This window comes from Colobus angolensis, unplaced genomic scaffold (genome assembly GCF_000951035.1).
Source record: "Colobus angolensis palliatus isolate OR3802 unplaced genomic scaffold, Cang.pa_1.0 Scaffold72, whole genome shotgun sequence".
Taxonomy (NCBI): Eukaryota; Metazoa; Chordata; class Mammalia; order Primates; family Cercopithecidae; genus Colobus; species Colobus angolensis.
This window is the reverse complement of record NW_012120932.1, coordinates 5,920,070-5,942,077: the sequence shown is the minus strand read 5'-3', so window position 1 is coordinate 5,942,077 and position 22,008 is coordinate 5,920,070. Positions and strand designations below refer to the sequence as shown.

The 22,008-nt window shown below is 46.8% G+C and overlaps 1 protein-coding gene and 1 long non-coding RNA gene across 2 annotated transcripts in view; one reads left to right on the top strand and one right to left on the bottom strand.

Moving 5' to 3' along the window:
* ERCC6L2 (excision repair cross-complementation group 6-like 2) overlaps window positions 1-22,008 on the top strand; it is a 240,699-nt gene that overhangs the window by 39,551 nt on the left and 179,140 nt on the right. The window lies entirely within an intron of this gene.
* The window catches only part of LOC105501519, a 64,212-nt gene continuing 42,744 nt past the window's right edge, over window positions 541-22,008 (bottom strand). Inside the window, exon 3 of the long non-coding RNA XR_001000207.1 lies at window positions 541-1,159. This is a non-coding gene — a long non-coding RNA (uncharacterized LOC105501519). The remainder of the gene's footprint in view (window positions 1,160-22,008) is intronic.

Here is a 22,008-nt window from a genome sequence, read left to right as displayed (position 1 = left end):
GACTCACGCCTGTAATGCCAGCACTTTGGGAGGCCGAGGCAGGCAGATCACAAGGTCAGGAGATGGAGACTATCCTGGCCAACACAGTGAAATCCCGTCTCTACTAAAAATACCAAAAAATCTAGCTGGGTGTGGTGGCGGGTGCCTGTAATCCCAGCTGCTTGGGAGGCTGAGGCAGGAGAATGGCCTGAACCCGGGAGGCGGAGCTTGCAGTGAGCAGAGATCGTGCCACTGCACTCCAGCCTGGGCGACAGTGAGACTCCGTCTCAAAAAAAAAAAACCCATAAAACAAAAAACAGTGTATGATGGACGCTTTTACTTTCTTGAATAACATTTTGTTTTCCCTTTGAACTTTAATTCTTTACATTTGCTTAGCATCCCATTTGCTTGCTATTAATTCAACCCTAAACAGTGTCCCTTTTATGTGATCTCCTCTCAATATATTCAAACACACTAGGGATATCATTAGTTTCATCTGGTTGAAGAAATCTTCCTAGGGCTTTCTTTTTCTTTTCTTTTCTTTTTTCTTTTTTTTTTTTCGAGACAAAATTTTGCTCTTGTTGCCCAGGCTAGAGTGCAATGGCACAATCTCGGCTCACCACAACCTCTGCCTCCCGAGTCTGAGTGATTCTCTTGCCTCAGCCTCCTGAGTAACTGGGATTACAGGCATGCACCCTCATGCCCGGCTAATTTTGTAGTTTTAGTAGAGATGGGATTTCTCCATGTTGGTCAGGCTGGTCTCAAACTCCTGACCTCAGGTGATCCATCTGCCTTGGCCTCCCAAAGTGCTGAGATTACAGGCGAGAGCCACCGTGCCCAGCCCCCAGGGCTTTCTGAGTATGGTTCCCTCTGGATTGGCTGCTCACTAAGCCTGACGTGTGTGTGTCCCGTCTGCCATCTTATAACTGGGTATCAGTCTTGGTTCTGTGTCTTCTGGTTGCCATGCAAGTCTTGCTGCCTTCGACAGCTGCAAAGGCTGCTGTGGCTACATGACATTGCATGTTTCCTTAGTCTCAGTGGAGAGGACTCTGCACGGAAGTATCCTCTTGGTGAAGGGCTTCTCCTGAGAGCATTAGCAACCTTCTGCACAATGAAGGGATTGGAAGTCTCCAAGCTGGATGAATTTCTTCATTCTGGGATTTCAAACTTCAAACTCTTCCTGGTAGGCAGAAAAATGGACTCCAGTTAACAGCCTTTTCAAAAACATGAATTCAAGATATTACTGTTTAATTGCTTCAATTCAATATTCTCTTGACTACATCATTGCACATGGACACTAGTCAATCTTCAATTTGACAGAACCCTCAAATATCTTGGGTATGGCACTGATGCACAATCTTTTGGTCCTTGTCCAAGTACAGGTTTAGGTATAACTTATCAAGAATGCCTGGAATCTAAACAGCCTAGTTTAGAGCTTAAAAAGGGCCGCCTTCCTCTATGCCCTTCGCTGCCAACATAGTCAGAGCGTGCCCAGCTGCCAGCGGCTCCGAGAAGACCACTTTCTTTGGTGTATTATATTACAGGCTAAACAACACCCCTAAACAACAACAGAAACCCTCTGAGGTTTCCCAATGCCTTCAAGTGGCTCTGGGAAGGCACTGGAAGGTTCTGGATGAAATTACAGGCTAAGCTGCTTTAGCAAAAAGACACACAAAATACAGAAGACTAAATTACCCAGGGAGTCTGGGAGAAAAGTTAAAGAGGAAACTGGTCAACAATTGTCAGCCTTATCTTCTCTTCAATTATCTTTCCTAAATTCCAGTATGATTTTGGTTGCTTGAACGATCAGTGTGGTCTGATGAGAGCTTATCAGCTGAGAGTAGCGGGAGAAAGAAGTGAAGATAATTATTTCCCACTTGGAGCTGAATAAAGTGAAGATAAACCACGAAATGCAACTCCCTAAACACACACACACACACACACACGCGTGCGCACACACACACACACACACAGAGCAAATACAAACTCAAAGCTTGATCATTTCAGTCAGGCTACCGATATTTCAAAATTGCTTGGGAGGAAATTGTTATGAGTTGAATTCCAGTTGAATTTCTAAACGGAAATGCCTTTGACATTTGTGCTTTTATACCTGCAGTCATTACCTCACGTTTCTGAACATCTTCTACAGAGCCTATGCCAGGCGCTGCTGGCTGCATACACAGGTGACTAACAACAAATCAAAGTGGGACACATTAAATAGCCAACGGGATGGGGGAGGAGGAGATGGGACTTTATCAGCGTTTCAAAGAAAAGATGCAATGCCTCGGAGGGGCAAGGAGTCCGTGCAAGGGGAGCGGCATGAACTTGGGGAGCAGGGGAAGAGGTGGGCCTGGCATGAATCTGGCACACTCAGAGAGCAGTGAGTTTGCATAGCAAAGCGGATTAAGGTATAGGAGTAATAATAATTAAGGTATAGGAGTAATTAAGGTGGGCCCCTGTGAGGGGGTAAATGGACTCTAAATTTCGGTTGATTTAAGTTGGTCAATGCCTTCTTGAAGGCACTGGGAAACCTCAGGGGGTTTCTGTTGTTGTTTAGGGGTGTGGTTTGCTTGGGGAGGGAAGGAAACGTGATATATTCAAGATGCTGCTTTGGGATGAGTCGTTTGCCTGTGATGTAGGACGGATCAGGATGGAGAGAGAGCCGGAGTGCTGGGATTGCTGCGGAGGCAGGGTGAGGAGCTGGGGGTCTGCGCTGAGGCTACCCGTGACCTACAGGCTGTGTGAGCCACATGTTTCACATCTTGTCTCCCTTCATCTTCATCATGCCCTGCGAAGTCGGTATCTGGCCCCGTCTTACAGGTCAGGAAGCCAGGAGCAGGCAAGGTCCAAGGCCACGTAACCGGTACACGCACAAGTGGGACTGGAACCCATTTTCTGGTCTTGACTTGGAAGTCCATGTTCTTTCTACTATGGCGCATCAGCCTCTTGTTTTAAAGAAAACGGTGAATAATAGCAGTGACAGAGGACGTGGGAGGGACCCTACTTGGAACTGAGTTAACTATCCTTGCAGACTCAGCGCCCTGACATTGTACCTCCATCGCATGAGTAAGTCCATATCCTGTTACTTCCCACCTGGGACTTACGGAGTAAAACCCATTCCATGCTGTAGGAATCTCCCTGAGTGCTAAGTCTTGTGATCGCGGTGAGATGGAAAGTGAGTAGCCAAACATGTTTCAGGTTTGTGGGAAATTGCAAAGGACAAGACAGAAATCATAAAGACGCAGTTGAATTACACTGAGCCGTGGCCCCTGGGATAACAGCTGTTTTCCAGGTCTACAATCGTTCTCATTAGGAAATTAAAAGCTCGAAGCTCCCCGTCCGCGGCCTCGCGCCGCTAGGCCACGTGGTGACAGGAAGCCCTGTGTTTGCACAGGTGGGGGAGCGAGGAGGCTTGCAAAGTGGGTGGCTGGAAGCTCTGCCTGGAGCGCAGGTGCAGACCCCGCCAGGCAGAGGCCCGAGTGTTCCGGCGCTGTCAGCTCCCCTCTGCAGAGGGTGGCGTGGAAGGCAGCCCTCCTCCGGCGCTGGGTCAGCTCAGAGCCAGATTCAGGGAACGGTCGCTGGGGCTCTGTCTCCACCGAGGGATGTGGAAGGGTTTGGTCCCGTGCGAGGCCAGTTCCTCCTTCCGAGCAAGTCCCAAAAAATGACCTCCAGCATGATACCTCTGTACACAGCTAAAAGCAACCCAAACTAAACAACATTCCTTTTGAGAACACAGGGAGGAATGTCAACTATTTCAGAAAGGACAAGTGTTTAAAAGCAAAGGGAAGAAGCATCACGAGACCCAGGAAAGGGACCTCCTCCAGTTCCGGGTTTGGGGAGGTAGAGGCCAGGCTGGGGGCACCTCGGATGGAGGCACCGCGTTGTCAGGGTTCTGGTTTCCAGGTTGCCAGGTGAGTCCATGGGAGTTGATATAATTATTAAGAAAAAACAAACAAATCTCCATAGAAACCGTAGGGGGCGTGCATGGACCAACGCAGAGAGTATGTCAAGAACCTAAGATTATTATTAATCCATTTCTGTTCATCCAGGTGCAAAAAGACAGACTGGAGGGAGATGTATGCCAGGACCCCCGGCCGGCCCTCTTAGCTTGCTGGAGGGCCTGGGTGCAGCCCACTGACCCGGCCTTCACCGTCTGCTGATCTCCTGGCTGTGGAACCACTGATGCCCGCATGTAAAGGGCACAGACCTGGACAGAAATTGTTCATTGAAATGAGTAATGCTAGAAAAATTCACTTGAACATGGAGAAAGGTAATAAATATTTAACTCGATCAGACATGTAGATGTCAATGATCATTTCGTCTATTAAAGGACATTTAATATCAAATAGAAAGTCAGAAAACTTAAATTTGGGAGCCTGACCTACAAGGAAACAGCTTTGTAATCTCAAGAAATTAATTTTCTCCCCGGAGGCAGAATCAGCCACGTATGCCTTTTACGGCTTCTTTTCTCTCCTTTCCTTCCTGGTTTCCTTTCCCTCCTTTCCTTCCTGGTTTCTTTTCCCTCCTTTCCTTCCCGTTTCCTCCACTTCCCTCCCGTCTACTGTCTTTTCCTCCTTCTCTTTCCTCTCCGCCCCTTTCCATTTTGTTTTGTTTTACTTTCTTTCTTTGCTAACCTGACACATCGTGTCCACTCCGAAAGAACACAAAATGTTTAGAGTTTAGGCTACATGACCTCAGAGACACCGCTGGCACTCACATTCCTGCCCTGCGTGGGTCGGGGCAGGGCCCTGGGACCTGTAGTCACGACACCAGGCAGCGGCCGCCCTCTGCAGCTGAGACTGTCCCACTCAGAGCCATCTGGGGGCTTCCTCGGATATTTCCCATGCCTTATCTTGTTTCTCTCTTTTTCCTTTTTTCTTTCTTTCTTTCTTTTTTCTTTTTCTTTTCTTTGAAGAGAGAAACAGGCATGAGCCTCCATGCATGGCTTCTCTCTTCAATGTTTAAAAAAAAATCTCAACTTTTCCATACCTTGTGTTTAAAACACAGAGCTAGAGCCATAGAAAACCAGGGGAAGAGAAAGAGGAAAAAAAAAAAGGCAAAGAGATTAAGATAAATGTGACTTTATGGTAGTCTGAGAAAAGCCAATTGACCACAATTAAAATAAAACAATGTATCTTTAAATGTGTCCTGTAACTTCTCTCACAGCCAAATTCATAGGATTAAAACGTGCCCCTGGTGAGACGTCACCGTTCGTGGTGTGGCTGGGAGGTAACACGTAGCGCAACAAAAACGTATTGAGGGACATCTGTGTGCCCGTGTTAGGCCCGGAAAAAAGAAACGAACAAATCAGACAATGTCCCTGCCCTCAACGACCTTCCATGGGGAAAACAAGAACCAACTTCACATTAGGAACTCTAGAACATCAAGCCAGGCTGAGACAGGGGGATCTTCACAGAGGAGGTGGCCACGGGGCTGAGGGGGCATTGACACCATGACAGAGCGGTCAGAAAGTTTTCTCTTCTCGGGAGACACTGGGTTTTTTGTTCACTTGTTTTTGCTTTATGTTTTGTTTTTTTGAGACAGGGTCTTGCTCTGTCTCCCAGGCTGGAGAGCTGTGACCCAGCCATGGCTCACTGTAGCCTCGACCTCCTGGGCTCAAGCGATCCTCCCATTTCAGCCTCCCATGTAGCTGGGTTGACAGGACTGTGCTACCACACTCCACTACTTAAAAAAATACATATATATATTTTTAGAGTTGGGGTCTCGTTATTTTGCCTAGGCTGGTCTTGAACTCTGGGCTCAAGGGATCCTCCTGCCTCGGCCTCCCAAAGTTCTGGGATTACAGGCATGATTGGTGGCTCCCAGCTGCTGGGGAAACAGTTGACCTGAGCCCTGAGTGAACAGGAGAAGCAGCCAGAGGCACATCTCTTGAATGAGCTTCCTTGGTAGAGGGAACGGGCTGCCGCTGACCGACCCCTGAAGCAGCTGAGATGTGCCTGGCCTGACTGAATATCAGCAGAGGCCTATGTGGCTGGAGCCGCTATGTGATTTGCAAGGCCCAGTGCAAAATGAAAACGCAGGGTCTCGTGTTCAAAAATTATTTAAACCTTCAAAAAGACAACAGCAGAACACTGAACCGATTGTGGGGCGCCTCCAAGCTGGGGCCCTTGGTGGCCGTACGTGTCACCTGGCCAGCTCTAAAGGCAGCAAGGCAGGTGATGAGGTCAGTCTGAGGACTTCAGGCCGATCCCATCCGATGGCTTGGTGAGCCATTGTGGGGACCTTCGATTTTCCTCCAAGTGCAGCAGGAAGCCGTTGTCAGGTTGTGAGTGGGGAGGGGGTGACCCGATAGGCTTCTAGCAGGATCTCTGACTCCCATGTGGAGGGGAGCCTGGGGAGATTAGAGTCACAGCAGGGACACCAGTGAGGAGTTCAGGCAGGGGCCTGGAGAATGGCAACAACTACAAGAGAGAAAGAAGGACATGCCAGGTGCCGTGACTCACGCCTGTAATGCCAGCACTTTGGGAGGCCGAGGCAGGCGGATCACCTGAGGGCAAGAGGTCGAGATCAGCCTGGCCAACATGGCAAAGCGCCATCTCTACTAAAAATTAGCCGCGTGTGGTATCTCGCACCTGTAATCCCAGCTACTCGGGAGGCTGAGGCAGGAGAATCACTTGAACCTGGGAGGCAGGGGTTGCAGTGAGCTGAGAAGGCAAAGAGCCTTCACTCCAGCCTGGGTGACAGAGGGAAACTCTATCTCGAAATAATTTAATAAAAGAGAAAGAAGGACACCGCTCTGTCACCATAATTGGATGCAACGCTGCCCTCACCACCCCCAGTATTTGGAGCTTTCTGTGTGTTCTTTGGCTCCAGCCATGAGTGAAACTGCTCTTGGGCTGGAGTAGATGTGGGTCTCATGCTAAAAGATGTGGGGCAGAAAGAGAAGCCGGGGCTGCAGACACCCTTTAGCTTCCAGAACGCATGCACCTCTGCTGCTGTGACGCCCAGTGAGGACAGGAAGCAGAAAGAACATAAGCACATCCCGCAGGAAAATCCTCTCCTGCAGGGCCCTTACTTGGAATTCCATTTCTCTTTCTTTAAAGGAAAAGGAAATTCCTGAGGGCTTAAAGAATGTCTGTCAGTGCCTCCCTCAGGTGTCACAAGAGGGGAGGTTTGGAATTCTAACGGAGCTGAGCCAAAAGGAAGGGCCAGGCTTGAGGCGTGACCCAGTAGGTGGCCTCTGTAGGGCGCGACTGCATATGCCCCTCCTCCACGGAGGGACCCAGGAGATGCTGCTTCTGGACAGTGCTGTGAGGGCGGACTTGGGTGGCACTATGGGAGGGAGATCAAGGATGCTCCTCCTCGAAGAAGGAGGCGAAAGTGATTAAGACACAAAAAGGAAGAGAGGAAAGAACAATGAGTGGATGAAAGTGACCTGATACATCAATACAACAGAATAATGTTCAACAGTAGAAAGAGTTACAGATGAACAATACACACAACATGGAGAATCTGAAATAATGTATGCTGTGTGAGGAAGTCAGACAGGAGTACTGTTGTGTGACTCCACTCACGCAACACTTCAGAAGATGCAAGCCCAGCCTTATAACAGGAAGCAGATGAGTCCATGGTTGCCAGGGATGAGGAGTGGAAGGGGGAGCGAGGAGAGGGAGGATGGAACTTCTGGGGTTGCTAGCTATTTTCATTGCCTTCTTTGTGCTGATGGTTTAATGGGTATAATTCATCCATCAAAATTTATCAAATTGTACAGCTTAAATATATGTACTTTATTGCACTAATTGTATTTTGATAAAGCTATACTTTTTTAAAAAAGAAAAAAGGGCCAGGTGCAGTGGCTCACACCTGTAATCCCAGCACTCTGGGAGGCCGAGGTGGGCGGATCACAAGGTTAGGAGATCAAGACCATCCTGGCTAACAAGGTGAAACCTCGTCTGTACTAGAAATACAAAAAATTAGCCAGGCATGGTGGTGGGCACCTGTAGTCCCAGCTATTTGGGAGGCTGAGGCAGGAGAATGGCGTGAACCTGGGAGGCAGAGCTTGCAGTGAGCCGAGATCACGCCACTGTACTCCAGCCTGGGTGACAGAGTGAGCCTCCGTCTCAAAAAAAAAAAAAAAAAAGTGGAGTAGTAGAGTAGGACAAGCGGACGAGCATCATTAGCCAGCCATTTATGAACCACAGATACACTTTAATATGGATTCGTGCCTATTCACAGCAACGTTACGGTTACTTCTTACCTACATTTGTACAAGAAGGAAGAGGTCGAGTAACTTGCCTAAGGTCACTCATTTGGAAACAGAGGAATTTGGCTTCAAAGCCAAGCTCCTGGTTTTTCCATCTTGTCAAAACCATGATAGTGGGGTTGGTTTTTTGTTTTGTTTTATTTTGTTTTGTTTTTAATGGTCACATACTACTCTCTCATTGACTTTTCCCCTTCATTCTGTATGGGCTTCCAACTGCTTCAGCCAATAAGTGTGAGGAAAGTGACTATATAACTTCCACTGCTAGGTCCGAGAAAGCGACACCGCGTCTATCTCTTCTAGCCTCTTGGGACTCTTGTGCTTGAAATACTTGCTCTTAGAATGTTTCCTCTTGGAACCTATCAGCCGTGCTATGAGAAGCCCAAGCCATGTGGAGAGGCCACATGCTTGTAAGTGCTTTGGTCAACAGTCCCGGTAAGCCCAGCTTGGAGGAGCCCAGCTAGGCATGCGGGGGAAGACACCATCTTGAAAGTAGATCCTCCAGCCTCAGTTGTTCCAGTCTTCCCAGCTGAGGCCCCAGACACCACGGAGCAGAGACAAGCCATCTCTACTGTGTCTTTTCCAAATTGTCAGTCCGCAGAATATGTAAGCTTACTCTAAAGGCTATTGTTTTATGCCACTAAATTTGGAGTCGTTGGTTATGCTAGACAACTAGAGTAGTAATTTTGTCTTGGGCTGACTTGATGGTATAAATGGATCTAAGCAATAGATCCATGATTTGGGACTATATTGACTACAAAAACAACAAATTAATCCTTCATCTGTTATCAACTCTAGTCCAGTTTTATAGAAATGTCATGTGGTCTCTTAAATGCTGTCTTTCAAATAAGACCTTCTTGGGCCAAACAGCCGATACATCTTCTTATGCAAGTTTAAATAAAGTCTTTCTGGCTTATGTGAGATCATGAAAGCCTCCTTTGGACACAATAATCCCATGCTCTGTAGTCTGTAAAGTCATTTGGAATTACATGGCAAATGACATTTATAAAGCAACAACTAGCTGGTGAAAGCAACATTAAATCAGAACATTTTAATAACTTCAATTTTTATCAAGAGCAGTATGTTTTAGGCTGTATTTCTTAAACAAGAAGGCTTGGTCAAGTTTATATTTATTCAGATACCCAAACCATGTCCAGATTACATTTGAACATTTCTTTGAGGGCTCTATGTGCCATTTAATTGCTTTTGACAAGCGTGATACCCTCTAAATCTAAATAATGTGTTTCCCCTGAAAACCCCCTCAGCTAAAAACACATTGTACTGCAAGTAAAATGGTTGCATCATCTAAATTCCGTTATCTGTAGCATTTTGTAAAAGGCCATGAACTAAGAACGTACCCTTGTTCTTGATCTCAGGGTGTCTGAAGCAAGGCTTGAGCATGAAGCCATGAGGGTGCTGCCCTGCAGCCAGGGGTCTGGCCGCTCGTCCAGGACTTGATCTCCAGGCTCTTAGCTCACCAAGGTGGGATGCAGCAGCTTGCAACTTCTTGGCGGAAAATAATTCTTGAGAAATAATTTCAAGGAGTAAACTGGTGATTTTTTGGACAGAGCTTGGGAGAATATCTGGGGCAGAACCAGAAGAAGGGAGAATGTGTAAGAGCTAAAAGGAGGCAACAATAGGAGCTAAGAACAGACAGGAGAGGAAAGAGTGGGCTTAGAGCGGGGGAGGGTGGTGAAGTAACACCTAGAACTCTGAAAACCTTTATCTCCAACTGTGGCTGTCTTCACAAATCCCGACGGCAAAGGCTGCATGACTGTCCTGGTAACCCCTCGGCCTCGAGGACCTTTGGCCCTGCCCAAACCCACGGTCATGCTGCTGTGTTGGACCCATGAGCTGCAAATCCCTTTAATGAGTGTGTGCCGAGGACTATGGCAGAAACGCACACGGGAGACCTGGGTACTGCAGTGGTCGTTGTCTGGGAAGATTAAGTGGCTCTGGTGGCTTCCATGCTGCCATCTGACTGCGGTCACCTTGAAAGTTCAGTCTTCACTTGTTTTTATCAGTGTGGCTAGCCTTGCTTCTGTTCTTAGGTTAAAAATACAACAGGGAAAACCCACTCCACCGCCACAAAGCTTAAGGCCTGGACGTGGCTAGAGGTTGGTTTTATGAGCTTGTCAGAAATGAATCATCAAGCTACTTGAAGCCAGAGACTCCAGGAAATCTAAACATTTGATAATGCTTGTTTTTGCTTAATTTAGTGAAGCAAGACCAGAGTCAAACCTGCTGCCATGCACAAGGCAGGCAGATTTTTATAAAAACAGAAGGTTTGTCCTCAAGATTCCCAAACGCCTGTGTCATCAGGCTCTGTCTAGATCTATTGAAGGCCCACCCTCCTGTGAGAAGCACAGTTGCAATTCAAGCCAAGTTCAACTGGATTGAAAGCTCCTTGGGGGTGGTTACTGCACCTCATACAGCTTTGTGTCCCTCAGAGTAAGCATGTGTGCAAGATCAGATTCCCCAGAAACAACTCTGTGAGGTGAGGACGGAGTGGGAGGTGTTTGCTAAGTACGTGTGCTGGGGAAGGCTGGGCAGAAGTGAGGGAAGCAGGATGGTGAGGGGGAGAAGAGCCACGCCAGGGGGTTATCTCAGGCTGCGGCCCGTGGGGTGGCACCAGCCAGATCCTGCAGGGACCTCAAGAGGATAAGGCACCCGGCAGAGCTTGTCCCAGCTGGCAGCAAAGGACCTGAGCTTTCCTATTCTCCAGGCGTGAAGCCCCTAAGAAATATGGCCAATATTTTCTCCCATGGGAATATAATTTGGGTAGGGCTCAAGATCTGGAAAATGATGTGTGAGCTGATTGTTTTGCCAGCGCTACACAGGTGTTCAAACACGGCAGAATGTGAGTGAGCTTCTCCACTCCCAGTAAGGACCAATGGGGTTCCGAAGGCTGAGTTCCTCCCACATTGGTGCTCCTCAGGGAGTGAGCCTCATGGCCCTGGAGTTCTCCTTTAGACTAGCTCAACAAAGCGGGGCGTGTCCTAACTATCCAAGAAAACCATGCTCCTTACATATTTAGCTATTATGATTGCTTGCCACCACAGCAGTCCTAGCCTCTATGGTACAAAGAAATCAGAAAAAAAATGAATTGGATCCAGTCTATATGGAATGGATGTTTTCATTAATTCAGTTACCTATGCCACAAATATGTACCATGTGCCTTCTGTGCTCCAGGCATCATGCTTGGGTTTTGGAGACACAGAGCAGCAAAATATATAGTTTACAAATGAGTGGACATTCTTGAAACAAAGGCTGGGAGGGACGGAGGGAGGGTTGAGCCTGGAGGCTTAAGCAGGAGTCCTGCTGGGAGCGTCTTGGTGAAAACTGCGCTAGTGACCAAGCATTTTCACTGCTCATCTACTGCGGGGGTTCTATGCCTCTTAAAATCTTATCAATGTCCTCATTTTCTTCCACTGCATCCTAGGAGAACCAAAGCCCACAAGATGAAAACATGTTCAGACACACCCTCTCTCACTCCAAATCACAACTTTCACGTCAAGCTCCCCTCAAGGCGATGTGCTTCATAAAACTGGGTGAGTGTGTTCTTTTAGGTGTATTGTCCATTTTTCTTGCCCTTTTTCTAAATTCTTTTATCTTTCGGGAACATGAGACTCACATAAAATAATAAAGGGTTAGGTTATCTTTTAAAATCCGCAGTAGGTTAGCAATATTTACCTCCTTCTCACTTCAGTTATTGTGTGCAATCTTTTATTATTGGCATGACATTTTTAAGTTCCTCAGTTGACTACATGTTGGGGTTCATTTTTTGATGTGCAGTATCTTGTAATCCTAAGAGTACAATCCTTAAAAGGAGAGAGAAGGCCGGGTGCAGTGGCTCACACTTGTAACCCCAGCACTTTGGGAGGCCAAGGAAGGTGGATCACAAAGTCAAGAGATCGAGGCCAGCCTGGCCAACATGGTGAAACCCCGTCTCTACTCAAAATACAAAAATTAGCCAGCCGTGGTGACGCACGCCTGTAGTCCCAGCTACTCTGGAGCCTGAGGCAGGAGAATCGCTTGAATCCAGGAGGTGGAGGTTGCAGTGAGCCGAGATCAGTCACTGGACTCCAGCCTGGTGACAGAGCGAGACTCTGTCTCAAAAATCAATCAATAAATAATAAAAATAAAAAATAAAAGGAGAGAGAAACGCCCTAAGAATGGTGTCCCAGTTCATAATCTCTACTTGGGTTCGGCATTGTAGAAATGTAGGCTTTTTCAGCCTGCCTATCTCTCTAGGGTTCAAATTGCCTGATTGAGGTAATGTCGATTCCTTTTTTTTGATGGATTTAAATTTTCTGGCTTAGACTAACATCCACCAGATATCCAAGCCGGTGGCACAGCCCAGCCACGTTTCATCACCACCCCAAGTTCAGGATGTGCTCCCATGGCCCACAGGCTTTGAGCTGGAACTCCTGCTTCCCTGGGGAGGCACAGGCACATCCATGTGCTTGGGGTGTTTGCCGAGAGCTGTCCCCTAAAGGGCCCCACATGGAGGAGTGGGCTCGGGCCCCGGATGGTGCTGGGGCAGGGGAAGGTCACAGATAGATCTCAAGCAGAAGTACAATGGTAAGAGTGAATAACAGTCCGGGTTTATCACACGCAGACACGGAATGTAGTACTGCTTCCACAGTCTAAGAGAAATAACCATTTCATGAATAACAGTCCACGTTTATCACACTCAGACATGGAATGTAGTACTGCTTCCACAGTCTAAGAGAAATAACCATTTCATGAAACTCTATAAATAATTTACACTCTTTAAAAAAAATTCGAAGAGGAAATATTTCATGCCACCACTTAAGAATTTGTAACTTCAAATTGAAGTCGTGAGGTTTGCGTCTCTATTCCACAATTTATTGACTCTATGACTCTGATCATGTTATGCAAAGTGTAAATAATACGCAGAGTGAGAACAATCATAACGATGTTATGGGCTGAACTGTGTCCCCCAAAGGACACGCTGAGTCCTAAGCCTTAGGATCTGTGAACGGGCCTTATTTAGAGACCCTACTACACACCTAATGAAGTTAAGGTGAGGTCACGAGGGTGGGCCCTAGTTTAACATGACTGTCCTTATGAGAAGAGAAGAGACGCAGAGACAAGCGCGCAGAAGGCTACGTGAAGACGGAGGCAGAGACTGTAGTGATGCAGCTGCAGCAAGGAGCTGCGGACCACAGCTGGGAGAGGGGCCTGGAACAGACTCTCCCAGACCCTTCAGAGGAAGCGTGGCTCTGCTGACCCCTTGATTTTGGATGTGTAGCATCTAGAACTGTGAGAGAAGAAATCTGTGTTGTTTTAAGCCACCCAGTTTGTGGTATTTTGCTATGGCAGCCCCGTGAAACTAAAACAATACCTGGCGTGCCTTTCGCAAAGGAAATTGTGCATGGGTGCCCTTTGGAAGCTATTATAGAAGGTTATTATTATTAGGACACTTTCTCTTGTGTGGAAATAGAAACAGAAAACTTAACTCATACTCACTTCAGTTTTTTAAACAAGAAAATTTACTGACTCAAGAGGTAAGTGAGTTGAGGCCTGGAGGGACTCAGGAGTGCAGACGAGTCTCTCAGTTCTGCTTTCCAGAATATTTCTTCTTGTTCTAAGGACTCGTGTGGTAACTTCTTGCCGCTCCAGACGCACATCCTCCGAAATTCAGATTCAGGGGGAAAGAGAGTGTGTCCCCTGTAGCTCCCAAAGAAGTTCAGGATTGTACCAACACAAGTCACAAGCCCATTTCTTAACCAATAACATGGCCAGGGGATGTGACGCTCCACGTGGCCAAGCTAAGTCACGTGCAGCAGCAGAGATAGGGCCTGAGCCGCTCTCAACCATATGCCCTGAGCGTGGGAGAGCAGAGATTCCTCAAAAGAAGCTCATGAACTACTAAAAGAAAGGGAAATCAATATCCCATATCCTCCTCCAATTTCTTTGCCCTCCTTCAAAGCAAGATGTCTGCAAAGAGTTTTTTCTATTGTCACAACCTCTCCGCCTCTTGTCATCCCCAAGTGGGTTTCTGTCCCATCACCTCCAGAATGCAAAGCCAGGTCTCCAGTCTGTCCTCTCTGCTCTTGGCCTCTTGTCAGGTCGTCCCGGTGGCCCCTCCCTTCTTCCTGCGCACCTGCCCCTCACCCTGTCCTGTCTGACCCTGCTCCCTCTTGCCCTCTCAACACCCTGCTGGCTTCTCAACATCGCAGGGCTGCCGGCCTCCCTTGGCCGCGCTCTCCCTAGCTGCCTGAGCGCTCAAACACAGCTGTATGCCACTGGCCCCAGATGAAACCCTCAACCCTGACCTCTATGCTGGGCTCCAGATTTACAGCCCTTCCTGCCCATGTCACCTTCAGAACATATCCGGCCTCCACTCACGTTCCCACATTGCCCCATCGGACGCATCTGCCTTGGTCCCGGCCAGCAGGATGGTATCCCCTGGACTCCCGCGTCAATCTCCCTTCCAGTCTCCTGGCTTCCTCCCTGGCCAGAATGATTTGATTTGAAAACACAATTCAGATTCTGTTACTCCTCTGCTTCCTGCCCTCCACCAACTTTCCACTGCACTTAAAATGGAAGGAAAATGACAGCCCACGTCTTTACTGTAGCCTCGGGAGTTGCATGTGCTCTGGCCCCTGCCTGCTGGAGATCTCCTCTCCTGCCTTTTTTGATCCATCCGGGGCAGAGCGATGGGAGGGGCCAGCCCTAGGTGCCGGCTGTAAGTGCATGCACTGACCACAGAATATTAACAGATTGGTAAAACCATCGCAGTTGGTGTGATTTTTATTATCGCCATGAGTTAGCAATTCTAAACAACCTCAGGGATAAAATACTCCTTCCCTGAAAAATAAAGCATTTGTTGGTCTGAGTTATAAGCTATTGCTGAATGTATGTGGAATTTTAACAATGTACAGGTAAGCTTAAAATTAGCACATTTGTATGACTTATCCTTTAATAGACATTGCATTTTACATGGAAGTTAATTTAGAGATCCCCCCAGGCACAGCAGTCAAGGGAGGTGCCGCTACACACACTGGTTTTGAGAGTGAGTGTGTAACAGTCTGTGACCGTTCAAGCTCTCTGTGGGCACAGTGGGCCTCTGATCCAGTGATCCCATAATGCTTACAAAGATGAAAAACACAGGTTGACTTACTTCAATTCAGTTTTCTATGTGGCTCTTAGAAGTCTTTAGTTTCAAAAAAAAAAAAAGTCTTCTTTTTAAATTGCTAGCTATTTTATAACTTACAAAAAATAAAAAATAATGATGGCTCTGGATTGCTACGTGATTATTACAGAAAAGGATTTTGTCATACAGAGGAAGCAAGCATTAATAAACGCCTCCTGGCCTTGCTCTATTTCCTTGGACACATCGAGCTTGATCTTGACTGTGAGCCTTCACTCTAGCTCAGTGGTTCTCAACCAGGGCAGTTTGACCCCCAGGACATTGGCAATGGCTGGGGACATTTTGACCATCACAACTAGGGATGGGGTATGGGAGTTGCCACTGGCATCCGGTGGTCAGAGCCCCGGGATGCTGCTGAGTGTCCTGCAGTGCACAGGACAGTGGCCCGAAGGAAAGAATTATCTGGTCCAAAATGCTGATAATGCCAAAGTGAGAAGGTTTAGAAATGCTGCTGTCCTCTCTGCCTAGAACACACCTGCATGAGAGCTTCTCGCGGCTCATTCCTTGACACTGAAGTCTCAGAATCAAAGGAACCTCCCTGTAGAGGTTTTCCCCTGACCAGCCCTCCAGAGCAGAACTGAGTCGGTGCTGAAGGGTGGAATGGGTTTGAATGTGAAGGAATGGAAGCAAGAGCAATGCAGCCAGAGGGAATTTCACGAGCAGAGGTGTGAAAGCTGACGCAGTGTGGCACAAAAGAAAGCAGCAAGCATTTTGCTTTGACTGGACGGGGGATATGGAAGGCAAGTAACGGAGAACAAGGTTCCAATGGCAGTGGGGGCTGGGTGCTCCAACACACCAGAACTGTTGGCTGAGGTGTTGGGCCTCCCTGAGCTGTGGACGCGAAGCCACTAAGACCTTTGAAGAATGCAGGCGAGATGACTGGAGCTTCAGGAAAAGGAACCTTGAGACACTGCTGAAGAAGAATCAGGTTTTTGACTAAATCAGTGCAGTGACTCACACCTGTAATCCCAGCACTTTGAGAGGTCGAGGCGGGAGGATGCTTGAGGCCAGGAGTTTGAGATTAGCCTGGGCAACATGGCAAGACCCTGTCTCTGAAAACAAATTAGCTGGGCATGGTGGACATGCCTTTAGCCCCAGCAACTTGGGAGGCTGAGGCAGGAGGATGCTTGAGCCCAGTAGACTGAGGCTGCAGTGAGTTGGGATTGCACCACTGCACTCCAGCCTGGGTGACAGAGTTAGATCCTGTCTTAAAAAAAAAAATAAAAAAGAAGAGGGCTGGGTGTGGTGGCTCAGGCCTGTAATTTCAGCATTTTGGGAGGCCAAGGTGGGTAGATCACGAGGTCAAGAGATCGAGACCATCCTGGCCAACGTGGTGAAAACATCTCTACTAAAAATACATCTCTACTAAAAATACAAAAATTAGCTGGGCATGGTGCCCTGCGCCTGTAGTCCCAGGTACTCGGGAGGCTGAGGTGGGAGAATTGCTTGAACCCGAGAGGTGGAGGTTGCAGTGAGCCGAGATGGCGCCACTGCACTCCAGCCTGGTGACAGAGTGAGACTCCATCTCAAAAAAAAAAAAAAAAAAAAAAAAAATCTAATTGCTGATAGAACTGATCTGGTTGGTGGACTGAAGAGATATCTCTGTGATTCACCCTAGTAGATCCATGCCTTGAAAACAAGAAGCAAAATCTTCTTACACCAGGTCTAACCACCCCACCTAAGGGTAAAAGATGCTGATGATGCCAGTCACCCACGCAGAGTGCTCCATCCCCTGGGGCCGCTGGGTCACCATGGCCCACTCTCCCACTCAGACTCACCAGCTGTGTCTCCTGCTGCCAACGCCCTGAGCAGCAGTTATGCCGCCAAAGCCATCACAGATACAGTCATTGCTGCTGACACGTGGAAACTTCTGCATTGGGATAGTCTTCCATGCAAGTTGCTATGGCCAAAACTCAGGGCCCCTTATGCCCCTGCTGCTAAAGCTGATGCTACTATCTTCAGTGGCTGCAGAGGCTGCCAACCAGGCATCCCTGCCATGATGCCAGGACCATCTTTTGAAATGACCACGCTACTGGGGCCAAAGCTGCTGACACCCTGTGGCCTCAGTGGCCCATGAAGGCTTTAATTTTTTGTTATACCCTCTGTCATTGCAGCACGTGATCGTTACAACTCAGGCACGGGCCCATGAGGTCTGAGCTGGAGGAAAAAGTCAGTGAGACGGAGACTGGGCTTGGGCTTGTCACTGTAGCAGACCCCAGCTCCCAGCCTCACTCCGCCTCACCTCAGCTGGGGCTACTTGCTGGATGGAGAGCACCAGTCAGCCCTGCTGTCTCCTCATCTCCCAGCCCCAACAACTGGCTCTGGCGCATTTTGAACAATGAGAGGCAGGAGACCAGGAGGTGGGAAGGAACCAGCAGATAAATTCTTACCCGTCTCCATCCCCTGTTCCTTCTTCTTCATAGACAGACTCTTCCAAAGGCTCTGTGGCTCCTGTCCAGAAGGTATCTCCGTGTGTGTCTCCTTGTGAAGGTGTAGTCACCTCCGCAACCTCCGCCTTCCATTTGAATCCGTTTTCCTTGTCTCGATTCCTTTTCTCCCTCCCTTTACTCCTGCTGCCTGTGATTACACACTCCGAGAAAGCTCTAGTTTTAGGCCACTCTGGCTAAAATGCTCCCTCTCTGACCCTGACCTAATGTCCATTCTTTCCTTCCTGAGGCTGAGTTTTCTTAGAAGCTCCTTGAGTCTTCGTAAAATAGGTTCCTTCTGCAGTCTCCCAAGCTGCCAGGTTTGGCTGAGTTCTGTGAACCCAGCTCAGGCTGTGGGTGGGAACCCTGTAAATCAAAGTCCAATCAGGAAAACAGAAGCCAGGCCAGGGAGTCCCTCTGGAGTTCTATCGATAACAAGGATTCAGTAGAGAGAATAAAATGGCCAGTGAGGAAGGGGCTGGTAGAGCTGAAGGGGAAAAGAAGACAGAAGATAGGAAAACAAAGATACTGGCAACGCTAGGAAGCCGCTGTCACCCTAAAGATGGGAAGGACGTGGGATGGAGGTCGTGTTACCAGACTTAGCGGAGGGGAACCGCAGCCAGCGGCAGAGCCCAGGAGCTGGGCTGCACAGAGGATGGGGGAGGAATATTCTGGTTGCTCCCTTCTTCCTACCCTCCAGCCTCTAACCAGTTCCCCTCTTTCACCAAACTAAGGAAAACTATTTGGCAAAAGAGCTTTTGGGAAATGAAGTTAATGAGGATCAGCCTCCAGTGAAACAGGAAAGGTGGGAGAGAACGGGGAATGAACGGAAAGCAAGGAGGCCAACGCGGAGCTCAGGATCCAGCGTCCCCGAAGCTGAGCGTCCTCCAAACAACTGGACCCTCAGAGACACTGGGCTGGGCTGAAGGCGCTTGTTCGTCATGAAGTTTCAATGATGATTGCCTAATGTTTTAGGTGCTCCAGGGTTTTCTTTTAAACTGAGTTTTATGATTAGGGTTGGAGATGGGTATCCCTATTTTCCTAGATCCATGTATATCCAGCCTATGCTTGGGGTTGACACATGGCATTAGAATGTAGAAGGCAGAAAGAAAAGGTTGACATGAACATATTCCTGAAAACAGTAATCATTTTCCAGGGGAGGAACAGCGTTAGGAGAAATACCTAACGTGGATGACCGGTTGAGGGGCGCAGCAAACCACCATGGCACGTGTATACTTAGGTAACAAACCTGCATGTTCTGCACATGTATTCCAGAACTTTAAGTATAATAAAAAATGATAATAATAATAATTTTCCATTTGCCAAAGCATGTAGTAATTTTTGTGACTAAGAAGCAAAGAATGTTGATTATATTTATTTATGATTAAATATTAAATTGATCAACATTAAAAGAAACTAATCCAGGTAAAGGATGCATTCATTGTTATTACATATAATATTAAGAGGGGTTAATCCATTTTAAATGAATTTAAAAATCAAATATAAGCTGGACTTTCAACTGAGATTTTACTTTTCAAATCTTAGGCTTGACCTTATTAATTTTGATGAAAGATCAGCTATGACTCTTACACAAAAATTATCATCTCTGTTTTGCCAATTAATGTTTTATGAGGTTTTCCACACAACAACCTCAAATATTTTGACTAGTTGCAAGTTAAAATTTGTAATTTCAAATAAAATTATCTAGATTTTGAAATGGATAGGTTTCACTAAATAATTGCTAAATATGCAATCAACTCCATGCTAGGTAGATGCAGAGATATGTGCTTTATATGCTTTTATGGGTCTGTGGCTGTGCCTTGGCTGAAGCAGAGGAATGCTTCCTGGCAGCCAACGTAAAAAGGAAAACACAGTACATGGCCTTCCTCGTTTGATATGAGGAAGAGCTCTAATTCACTGGAAGACAGATGCTTTCCCGGAACTGCACCTCTATGTACATTTTGTCAAAAAGATCCAGATACAAAGGGTGTTCCAGCAACATTGCAGATAATCTCTTTAATAACAACAGAAAAAAAAAAACAGAAACATATTTACGTGGGTTATTCTTAGAAAGTGTATACTCTCTCACTCTGCCTGAGCAATGCCAAATACGGCCGAGGAATGACACACGAATCTCTGCAAGATTATGTTGTCTTGTGAAGAGTTTTTAAAGTTCTAACTTAGTATAGAGGTAGGGGTTTGAAAACCTTAAGAACAAACTTAGCGTGTCTCACAGAATATGTTTCTGTAAACAGAAATGATCTTGAGCAGGCTTAGGCAAGGGCCGTTGAGCTGCCACTTCTTGTTCCACTCAGCGCCCAGTTGCCAGAGAGTGAGCAGTGTGTGTGCCTGGGTGGAAAGATTCCTGTGCATTAGGTGTCGTGTGCGGATTGTCAGGTTGATATTTTGTCAGAAAATTTAAACAACTTGAGTTACTTTTCTTTTTTCCTGGATGGAGGGCCATCCAGCTTCCTCACAGAAACGGGCTTGCAAACCATTCAGTCATTCACCCATTCAAACATTTGGTATTACTGACCAAAACCGATATGACAGGCACTGAGAAAACAGTGAACCAGAAGAGATTCTTCCATCCTTTACATTCAAGGAAAGGGAAGTTTTTAAAAATAAACAAAATAACTTTTAGCTAACCCATGCCTCTTGAAAATCTTACATTCACCATTTAGAGCATGTATCATGACAGTCAACAGGCCACTCCTTTCTCCAATAAAAACTCACTTTGTGACTTTCAGTATGCTAATTCAAGCCGCCCCAGGTGTTGGTTAAGGAATGCCTGAGGGCGGCCTTTCTGATAGAGTGCTAGCTCACCATCTTGGATGGTGGATTCCTGGTCAGGGTAACTGATAGAGCCTGTCTCGGTGGAAGTATTTTGTGGCCAGTTGCTGACATCATAATCGTCCACGTTTGAAGGGAGGAGGAGAGTGAGGACACATCAAAGGCGGAATCCACATCCTTTACATTTTGGGCGACACCCACATGCCCACCAGAGTTTCCTAGCCAAATCAATTTTGATTCCTCAGGCCTTAGAATTTCTAGGAAAATAAAACTGTTGGCTATACTCCAATAAAGAAAAATGTTTACAGTTTTCTTATCACTCTGGAGACATCCACTTTTCTTACCTCACTCCTCCAGCAAACCGAAAAGATAAAAGTTTGAAATGATAACAGATTTCAAAGGAAAAACTTTAATCTTACCTCCTGCGCAGATAGCAACTGCAGAGTACCAAGCTGATTTTTATAAAATCCTGTGTAACGTATCTTTAAATAGCAATTTGAAATGTAGTAAGTATTTTCATTTCTGCATCTTCTTGGAGTTAAGACACCAAAACTGCAGGCCCATCATCCTGAAACATGTCAGGGGCGAACACTCTGGGCAAACAATCTTTTAAATTGCTGATGCGGGCAATGGTTCTGCTAAGGTTCTACCAATAAGTAATCAACGTGGAAAAGCTAGGCGTTCTTAGGAATCAGAAGAGGAGGACTCGGAGAAGCAAATACTTGCCCAAATTCACGTATAATCACAAAGTAATGTTGGTCATTGGCAGAGAAGTGCAAAGAGACTTTCACTGTCATCTCTCATCAAGAGATCAGATTTGGGGATTATTTATAATAAGCCCATATAATGGGCTGAAAAATAATTCCTACTTGAAATACCCTTAACATTGAAGTTCTTAAGTCTCACTAATCCTGTGTAGAATAAATATAAAGGTTAATGAAACTGAAATAAACTGAGGCATCACCAAGTTTATAAAACTTATTTGGTGGGGCAGAGAATTCATGAGCCTCAGTTTAGTTATTTCAAGGGAGTAGCTTCCTTGCTAGGCAGATTAATGGACAGTTTAATAGACAGTTAAAGCAAGCTGTGACTACCCCAGGCCTGGCAACCCTGTCTCTTGATTTAATAGACACGATTGGAACAAATAGTCTGGCAAAGTAAAAAAGTCAGCCTCTTAATGAAAACTCCCAAAACAAACAGAAATGTATTTACTTTTGAAAATAAACTGGGCCGGGTGCGGTGGCTCAAGCCTGTAATCCCAGCACTTTGGGAGGCCGAGACGGGCGGATCACGAGGTCAGGAGATCGAGACTATCCTGGCTAACACGGTGAAATCCCGTCTCTACTAAAAAAAATACAAAAAATTAGCCAGGCGTGGTGGCGGGCACCTGTAGTCCCAGCTACTGG